Raw genomic sequence first — 10678 nt, forward strand, 5'->3', positions numbered from 1 at the left:
ATTAATCCAAACAAGATTAATATTAATTTTAACCTATACTTTTTCAAAATAAAAACTATATAGTTAAATAATTAATTAATTCATAATTAATCAATTGCCTATAATTATTTCCTTGCCCTAGAATATTAATTCATTTGCAATTAGGTACTTCTCTCTACAAATCTTTCTATTGACATCCTTACCCTTGAAAATGTAGGACAGAGGTGATCTAGGGACCATGGACCTATAATAGGAAGCTCTAATAAACCTGATTATTAATTAAACTCTTTAATCCAATAATCTTAGTTATTTATTCCATGATTACTCCACTATAAATTTGGAATTGTACTATAAGTATTTATAGAATTATATTTATAGAGTTTTCTCTTGTAGTCCATTGATATAATCAATAAATGTAGTTTTGTCCTCCATTTATTAGTTCGTTAATAAGAGTTGGTCAAAATTATTGTTTTACCCTTCTAATTACCTCTTGATCCTTAAGTAACATTAATTCACTAGCGAATAATTAATCTATAATCAAATTATAGATTTGAGCTCAATAAATATTCAGTTCCTGAATTAACCTTTAAGGGAACTAGTATTAGATCTGTTAAGAAAGTATTAATTCTATTATTGTAATTCATGTTTCCAGCCATACATGATATTGAATCTCCAAAACAAAAGTCATTAGCCTCATTATACTAAGAAACATTAACGAGTGAATCAAAAGATCCAATAAAGACAACACAAGTGTTCATGAATAGTCAGGATTTAGATTGATCTACAAATAATAATCTATTATGATAAGAATAAAATCTTTATGTCAAACGATAAGTTTATAAAAATAATTAATTCTTATAGGTCCTGTAATATATAATCTCTATTATATGCAACACATTTATTAAGATGTCTATCCACATCAGTAATCTGAGTCAAGATCACTTCCATCTTGTATGCTTAGCAACCCGTACTAGTAATAATTCATTAAAGATTCCATACTTTAATATGATATTGACAATTTTCTTCATTATATATGATCTTAATTCTCTCGTACTAATACAAGATCATATTCTTATGAATGAATAAGAAATTTTCTTGATAATATCATATAATTAATTCAAACAATAATTATAATATTCAAATATAATAAAATTGTTCTTTTATTTAATTCAATAAAATGTCTTTACATGCTTTTAGGGCTTTAATCCTAACATTAATGTATGCAGATATTAAAGATTGCCCTGGTACCAATTGTTGGTAACTAATTTACCATGTGCACAACAGAAAGCATGGGGTGGTGGGCCTAGAGATTTCAAAAAAAAAATTATTTAAACAATCGGATCCATTAATATGCAAAACATTAATCAAAGAAAAAGATGATGATTTACCAATTGTAGAACAATCAAGAATCATAGCTATCTTTTAGTAACTCCAACGAAAATCCAATCCAAAGTAGCCTTGTGAATACTCAGACCAAGATTTTCCAAGATGTATCTCTACACCACAAGACGTGTGTGGACATGTAGAGTAATGGTGGAAAATTTTCTGATTCACAAGATGTTCTCAACTCATGAGATCATGGAATATTAGGTTTGAGATAGTTTTCGGGGATAGGAAAATATTACGTTATATTTTTCTCTCTTTGTGAAAAGCTTAGAATTTTTCTCTCTAGAATATTCTTTCACTTAAGCGTATCTTGAAACAATTTCTATCAAATAGATTCATAAATGAATTAATTGTTAGGAAAATATGTACTTGTCTCAATAGAAATGGTAAGAAAATTACAACTCTATGCAAAAATATTACAATAGACAAGGATTGATTAAATAAAGTGTTACAACTCTATAACTAAAATTAAAAATGAACAAAAGAAGAAGAAGAGAATAGTGAAATACAACTCTAAGCAAAAGATTACAAATAAAGTAAAGTGTTTGAAACAAAAGAAAAAAAATTTACAACTCTTAAACAAGAAATACAAGTAAATAGAGAAGAAGAATATAAAGATGAAAAGCAATAGAATGAAAGAAAGGAACAAGAAACAAAAGATAAACAACTCTCACTCACACTACCAAAGTGAAGAGTGTTGGGGATCACCAACTTGAACAAGGTTTGAAACCTTTGTCCAAAAGCTTATTTCCCCCTAACTCAAACACTAAGGGATCTCTCACAGATTATAGGAAATGCTTTATGGAATTCTCAAGCCTCAAGGTGTTTCTAGCCAAGTGCTCTAATGGATAGAAAAAATTGTCTTTCAAGTGAGCAATAGGCTCCTATTTATAGAGTTTAGAGGCACCCTTTGAATTTCAAATTCCACCAACCCCATGGCTGTTACCACTGATTAATTGGATTTTTATGGAATTAAAAATGAGATTTGAGAGTTATTTGAGTTTTTGGAACCGTTCATCAAAAATTGGAAAAACTGAAAATTTGGTCAGAAATATGCCTGTGGCTGCGACTAGGGACATTAGTGGCCGCGGCCACTGCTCTCTGTCCCACAGGCCGCAGCCACCAACTTCCTGTGGACGCGGCCACTGACCATTTTCAGCACACATTTTTGTGTTGTTTTTCCAAACGGTTTCAAACCCTCACAATTGATTTTGTAACCCCAAAAACACATTATTAGAGATAAAATCATATCACTAACAATTATTTCACATATGGCTTTATGAAATTCATCTCAATATTGTGTAATACCAAATTTACACAAGAAAGGGTAATGTTTAGAAGTTACAAATTTGTAGCTGAATTTGTAACACCAAATATGTTACATATTTGGATATTTCTCATATATCTAAATATTGTAACTCTCTATTATATGTTACAATATGTGACACTCTTTGTCACATTTATTTAATCTAAAACATTATATTATAATATAATATAATATTACATTATATTATATTATAAAATAATATAACATTGATTAAATTCAAAATTTAAATTATAAACCAATTATTTAAAAACTAAAATAAATATCAAGATCCAGTCTTGAAACCTTGTTACATGCCAACTACAGTTTAGCACTGTAGTTGGCGTGTAACACATCCTGATTTCAGGGATGTGTTCCAACTACTTTATTTTAATTATCACTTAATAATGATTTATTCAAAAATATCTAAACCTTATAATTCATCTTATTAGACTAATTAAAGAATAAATATCATTTCAAATTTAAATCCAATTTGAATAATCATAAATATCTTTTCATATTATTTAAATAAATAATATTTTCGAAAATACTAAGTTTATTTATAAAATTATTTAAAAAAAATTATATTAATTAATTTATTAATTTTAACCTTATTATATTAATTAATTAATTAATTAATCTCAATTACATATTTGACTCCAAAGAATAAATTTCTTCCAAATATGTCATTTTCCTTATTTTTCCCAATTTCAACTCTTACCTTGAATAGTGTTGATAGAGCCATCTTGGGGACCTATGGACCTATAATTTCAAGCTCCAATAAATGTAGATTATTAATTAAAACTCTTTAATATAATAACATTAATTTATTAATCTCAAAATTATTCCACTAAAAATATGAAACTGCACTCTTCTAATTATAGACATTTATTTATTGAATACTTTTAAATATAAAACATGTCCATCGATTTAATCACAACATGCAATTAAATCCTCTATTAATGGTTCATAATTAAAATAGGAATTAATTACTATTTAACCTCTGTAATTATATCTTGTTTCCTTAAGTACCATTAACTTTACTGGTGAAGGTTAATTAATAAACTGATTTATGAATTTGAGCTCAATAACCTTTGAGTTCCAAAAGAAAACCCTTAAGAGAACCATTATTCAATTCCTCTTGGAAATGTATAGAATTTATAACTGTATATTGTGTCCCCAGCCATTTACATCAATGAGTTCCCAAAACAAAAGTTTTCAGCCTGATCATTTTGACAAAGCATAACGAGTGAATCAACGAACTCATATAAAATAAACAGGAGTTTATAATAACTTCAAGATTAAGATCAATTTGAATATGATCATCTAGTTGATATATTTAATTAATACTTATAAAGTAAATGATATTATTAAGTATTAATAACATATTGGGTCCAGTTCATGTATAACCACATTATATAAAGTACCTCCACTACGATATCATACTGTTGTTCCCATTGAAAGGGGCCTAGATGTTCAACAAAGTCCTGGGACATAATGGGTGGGCCAGGACAATGTTGGGAGTTCAGTACCACTCCCATCAAATCCTAATCCAGTATATTTAATGACTGTCGACATGAAAAACACCCAATTAAGGAGCCATCTCGCTAGGGAAAATAGACAAATCGAAGAGGTCTTGGCTCGGCTACCCCCTCTTGCAACCGACGTTAATTTTAGAAAGAGGCAAAGTGGGTCTCATAAGTCCCACAGGAATAAGCAATCTAAACCTTGTCGTTTTATCAGGACCGCCACTCCGAGCTCTGTACCTTCAGAGCTAAACTACCGAAGTGCTCAACCCAATAGTCATCACAGGAGTCATCATCAGCATGTCAGTCGGTGGTCAGAACTGCGACCCCCAGCTCTGTGCCTTCTTCATAGATTCCTAGGAGTGCCCACAACAACCCACCAGGGCAGGTTGGGACAAGTTCATGGAGGCAAAATGCTCCAGCAAATTCTCATGTGCCATGATCAGAACCCCAAGCATAGAGAACTTAGGAAATTGGGGTAATGCCGAGGTGGGCTAATGTAGTTCGTCCCGATGGAACAAGGATTGCTTAGCCAATAAGGCATTCGCCATCACCGATTAGACATCCTACACCACCTCAACCACAACGAGATGCTCCAGCTCGTGGGAATAGTAGGAGAATTCCTCCCCTGTCAGTAGATACTTACGTCCCACTTACACGTGCTAAGAATCTAGGTCTTCGATCTCAGCCGTAGGCCGTAACTTTTGCAAATGGAAGTTATTGGACGAGGAGACAGCGTGGAGGTAGGTCTGAAAGCGGCCTAAGGAATCATTTGAGCTTAGCACAAAGTCTGTGGTATGATCAATAGCCCGACTTGTGCCATCATTTGAACTCACAAAGAAGGTATCCAGCTTGAAATGAGAATATTAATTATACTCGACATGAGGGAGGTCCGTCTATTGTACGCGACAATGGGAATGTTCCACCTAACCAAGCTCAGACATGGAGGGACAACAACCCATCAAACGTGTACAATAGGATGGGAGATGTTGAACAACCCCCAACTAACCTAGAGACCAAGGACCTAACCTGGAAAGGGGGCGGATGATTGTGACTCAGATGAAGAGCTCAAATCTTTCGCTCCAAACATTGCAATAGTTATGTATCCTATTGGCTTTAGGATGCCGAACATGCCGAAATTCGATGGAAACACAAATCCATCTGACCACCTCGGGATGTTCAACATAATGATGATGGCCCACAATGTCGGGCTTGATCTAAGGTGTATCCTGTTCCCCGCGACTCTGGTCGGACCTGGCAGACAATGGTTTAAACAATACAAGAAGCATTCGATAAGTTCATTGAAGAAGTTGTCTTTCGAGTTTAAAAGAGCATTCTGAGCTTCACAGGAAGCTTGTGTAGAGGCCGATTCATTGGCCAATGTAAAACAACAACTTGGTGAATCACTGAAAGCATATCTGAGCAAATTCGCCAATGTTACAGCCCAAGCTAGGGACGCTGATGATAGCTCCAAGCTCATGGCGATGAGGACAGGAATCCTGGTGGGAGGCGGCCTGTGGCAAGAAATCCAACGAAAAGAAGTTGAAAGTGTAGATGGATTTTTGGCCCGAGCTCAGAAGTAAATAAACCTGGAAGAGGCGCAATCTGCTGTCGTAAGAACCAGCCAGGCCCCTATCCAACCTGCTGGAGCAGTGACAGATGTTGCAGCTACGACTCAACCTGTTACCCAGAATAACAAGCAAGAAAGAACAAGAGGAAGGGGAATGGTGAGGGAGACCAAAATGACACGAAGAAGAACAAGTCTGTGGGGAAATTCAAGACCATTTATGCCACCTACACTAACCTAACGGATACCTGGGAAAATATCTTCCTGGAAAATTATAATCGCCTCCCATGGAAAAAACCAGAGCCTTTAAGGCATCAGAGGGCGAAGAGAGATGCTTCAAAGTTTTGCCGATTCCACAATGACATCGGCATAACATTGATGATTGCCGATAGCTGAAGTATGAGATTAAGACTCTTATTCAGGCTGGACCATTAGCCCAGTACGCTTGAAATTGGCTAGTTCCAAATCAACCTGCCGGGCAGAATACTCATTTAGCTCCGGAAGCCTCGATAGGTTAGCCTGGAGCTCAGATGAATCAGGTCGACCCTCCCCCGATAGTAGGAGGAGATATAACTACTATTGCCGGAAGACCTCATTTGGCAGGCACGAGCAGCGAGGCCTAAAAGAGGTATATTAATGAGTTGAAAACTCATAACGGTGTGGAGTTTGTCCCGAAGCAGCGATTATCGAAACAACAGTGGTTGGAAAAACAACCAATCATTTTCACGGAAGAGGATGCTAGCCACGTTCAGTTCCCGCATAATGACCCGCTGGTCGTAACCGTGTAGCTTGCTAATCGAAGGGTACCGGAGGGTATTGGTGGATAATGGAAGTTCCATAAATGTTCTTTTCAGGTCCACCCTAGAAAAGATGGGATTGTCCGTAACTGATTTGAAGGCGACCTCAATGACTCTATACAAATTTTTAGATGAAGGAATGGTGGCCATAGGGATGATCGGACTGGTGGTTACATTGGGAGAAGAGTCATGAACTGTCTCTAAAATACTTGAGTTCGTGGTAATCGATTGTTCAGCTGGGTATAATTCAATTTTGGGACGACCCGCACTAATGGCTTTTGAAGCCATCACCTCGATCCGAAACCTAGCAATGAAGTTCCTTTCAACCTCAGGGGTATGCACAGTAAGAGGAGACTAGCTCACTGCCAGAGAATGCTACAACATTTCTATGAAGGGAAAGTCACAACCTGGGCAGCAGGCGATGGTCATAAGTGACGGAGGTGAGGAGTCCCGGGTAATGGAAGTTACCTGTGGGACGAAAGAACCTCGAGAACAAGATGACAAGGTTTCCCCATGGGACGACATTGATCTACAAGTAGGCGAAGAAAGATTTGAGCTTAAAGCGATAGAATAGCACGAGGAAATAAACATCGACCCGGAAGTACCTTCAAGAGTTGTCAAAATTTGAAAAAATCTTGAAACTGGAAGGAAGAAGGAGCTAGTCGAATTCCTGAGGAAGAATCTAGATATCTTTGCCTAGTTGTATAAGGATATGGTGAGAATCAGTCCGAGTGTGATAATTCATACTTTAAACTTGGACAAGAATGTGCCTGCAAAGTCCCAAAAATGAAGGCTTTTGGGGACAGTACGATTTGAAGCGTTAGAAGAAGAAGTAGCTTGCCTACTCAAATGCGGATTTATCAGGGAAACAAAATACCCGATCTGGGTTGCTAACCCCATGTTTGTCCCGAAGCCAATTGGGAAGTGGAGAACTTTTATTGATTTCTCTTACCTCAACAAGGCTTGTCCAAAGGATTGCTTCCCACTACCAAGAGTTGATCAGTTCGTAGATGCCACGACTGGTCACGAGCTCATGTCTTTCATGGATGCGTATTCTGGATATAACCAAACCGCGATGAACCCTGCAGACCAAAAGCATTCCTTCTTTTTCACCAAGCATAATGTATATTGCTATAAAGTTATGCCATCTGGCTGAAAAAATGTCAGAGCTACATACCAACGTTTAGTCAACAAAATGTTCACTAACCAGATTGGAGAAACATGGAGGTGTATGTCGATGATATGCTCGTCAAATCAAATACTTCCAGTAACCATGTATCTGACCTAGAATAATGTTTTGGCATATTGAGGAAGTACGACATGAAGCTGAATCCCCAAAAGTGCACTTTCGGGGTTGCGTGGGGAAAATTTATGGGGTTTATAGTCAACACAAGGGGGAATCGAGGTGAATCCCAAAAAAATCAGATCATTGTTAGAAATACCTTCGCCTAGGTCGTGTAAGGAAGTACAAAGCCTAACTGGAAAGGTAGCGGCTTTAAACAACTTCGTTTCAAAATCCACTGACAAGTGTCTACCATTCTACAACTTTCTCAGAGGAAACAAGAAATTTGAATAGACCGAAGAATGTGAACAGGCATTTCTCGACCTGAAAAAGCACCTAGCAGAACCCCCCATACTATCAAAGCTAACATCCAAAGAATGTCTGCTTCTTTACCTGGCTGTGACAAAAAATGCAGTCAGTGCTATGTTAGTTCAAGAAGAAAATCGGGTGCAGAAACCCGCATATAATGTAAGTAAGAGGCTTCTCGGAGCTGAATCACAGAACCCATTGACAGAAAAGCTTGCATTCTATCTCATTTTGGCTTCAAGGAAGCTCAGACCATACTTCCAATCCCATCCTATTCACGTCTTAACCGACCAACCTTTAAGGCAGGTTTTGCAAAAATCTGAAACGTCGGTACGTTTATTGAAATGGGCCATCAAACTCAGCAAGCTTGAGATATTATATATGCCACAGATGGCAATCAAGAGCCAAGCCCTTGCTGATTTTGTGGCTGAGTGCACAGGTTTTGAGGACGAGCTGATAAGGGATCCAGGGCCGGAATTATGGAAAATCTTCATTGATGGATCGTCTAACGAAAACAGATCGACAGTTGAGATACTCTTAATCTCACCTGAAGGACATCGATTTCATACAACTTTTAGGTTCGGGTTTGAAGCATCCAACAACGAAGTAGAATATGAGGCCCTACTGGCAGGGCTAAGGGTGGCGAAGGAGCTAAAGGCAAAAGCCATCCAATGTTATAGTGATTCTTAGCTCATGGTCAATCAGAATGGGGGGAATACCAAGCTCGAGGTATCAAGATGGGGGCCTACTTGGCTAAGGTAAAGGACGAGTTGTCTGAGTTCGAGCTTAGCTCCATCGAGCAAGTACCCCGTGAGCAGATTCCAACGCTAATGCTCTAGCTCGACTTTCTACCACCAAAGAGGCAGATACATTGAATGTATTTCTGCTGGATTTCTTGGAAAGTCTGAGTATAGCAGCAGAGACAATTGAGGTCAGAATGATTGACATAAAACAGACCTGGATGACCCTTGTAGTGGAGTACATAACAATCGGAAAGCTACCTAACGATCGAAAGGACTCGAGAAAGCTACTTTACCAAGCTTCGCGGTATGTTATGGTTGAATGAGTCCTATATCAATGAGGGCATTCGCTGTCCCTCCTGGGATGTGTTCTGCCTGAGGAAGCAAAAACTATTTCACAAGAAATACATGAAGGCTTCTGCGGAGACCATGCTGGGGGACAAAACCTTGCTCTAAAGGTACCGAGACAAGGCTATTTTTGGCCCACGCTGATAAAGGACTCGATCTCGTATGTTCAGAAGTGTGACAATTGCCAACTCTTTGCCATAGTTGCCCCAGCTGCTCCATTCAATCTAACCGTGATCTCACCCCTTGGTCATTTGCAGCATGGGGAATTGACATAATTGGTTCCCTGCCAATAGGAAAAGGAGGAGTTCGTTATGCAGGAGTCTTCGATTATTTCACGAAGTGGGTAGAGGCTAAACCTTTGGAAACCATCACCTCAAAGAAAGTCCTAGATTTCGTTGTGAAGAATATCATATGTTGATTTGGACTACCTAAAAAGATCGTGTCAAACAACGGAACTCAAATCGATAGTGATCTCTTCACATACTTTTGTGAAAAATATGTCATAACCAAGAGTTTCTCGTTGGTAGCGTACCCTCAGGCCAATGGGAAGGTCGAGGCCATAAATAAAACCCTGAAGGCAAGCTTGAAGAAAAGACTAGATGAGTTCAAGGGATTATGGCCTGAGCAGCTCCCACAAGTACTCTGGGCCTACAATACCTTACATAGAACCTCCACGGGACATACCCCTTTTTCTCTGAACATTGGAAGCGAGGCTATGCTGCCAACTGAGGCGATGGTGACAACTCATAGACAAAAGACCTTTGATCAAGATCATAACCATGAGCTACTTAGTGCATCCCTTGATCTAATCGAAGAAAAATGAGAGGCATCACAATTGTAGCTGGCCCAGTATCAACAGAAGATCACTCGTTATTTCAATTCAAAGGTTAAGGGACGCAGACTCAGATTAGGAAATCTGGTTCTCCAAAGGGTCTTTTTATCAAGCAAAGATCCCATAGATGCTGTGTTAGGGCCGCAATGGGAAGGACCATATTAGAACATAGAGTTCCTACGCAAAGGAACTTTTAAGCTAGCCCGGTTAAGCAGAGAAATAGTCCATGGATCTGGAATGCCCTACACTTAGAAGCCATTTCAGTTTAATAACAGTTGGATTATTAAGAAACCAATTTTACCGTTTTGTTATTACGAGCTCACTTTGTAAAAGCAACCAAGAACATTTTTATGTTCTGGTTGCTTGGGGGGGGGGGGGGGGGGCACATAACCGAAGAGAGATTTTAAGAAAGTTCAGCTTATTTGGATAAAGATTAAAACTTAGAGTTTGGAAAATTTGATTATTCAATGGCTTTTTAAAGCTCGAATTTACAAAAGATCGAACGCGAACTAAGTTTGAGAAATCTCTAAAAATAAAAACCCTGGATATAACCAGGTCCGAGGCCTAATTCCTAACAAGTATAAAACTACTAAACCTATTAAAATTCCTAGA

This window comes from Humulus lupulus, chromosome X (genome assembly GCF_963169125.1).
Source record: "Humulus lupulus chromosome X, drHumLupu1.1, whole genome shotgun sequence".
Lineage (NCBI taxonomy): Eukaryota > Viridiplantae > Streptophyta > Magnoliopsida > Rosales > Cannabaceae > Humulus > Humulus lupulus.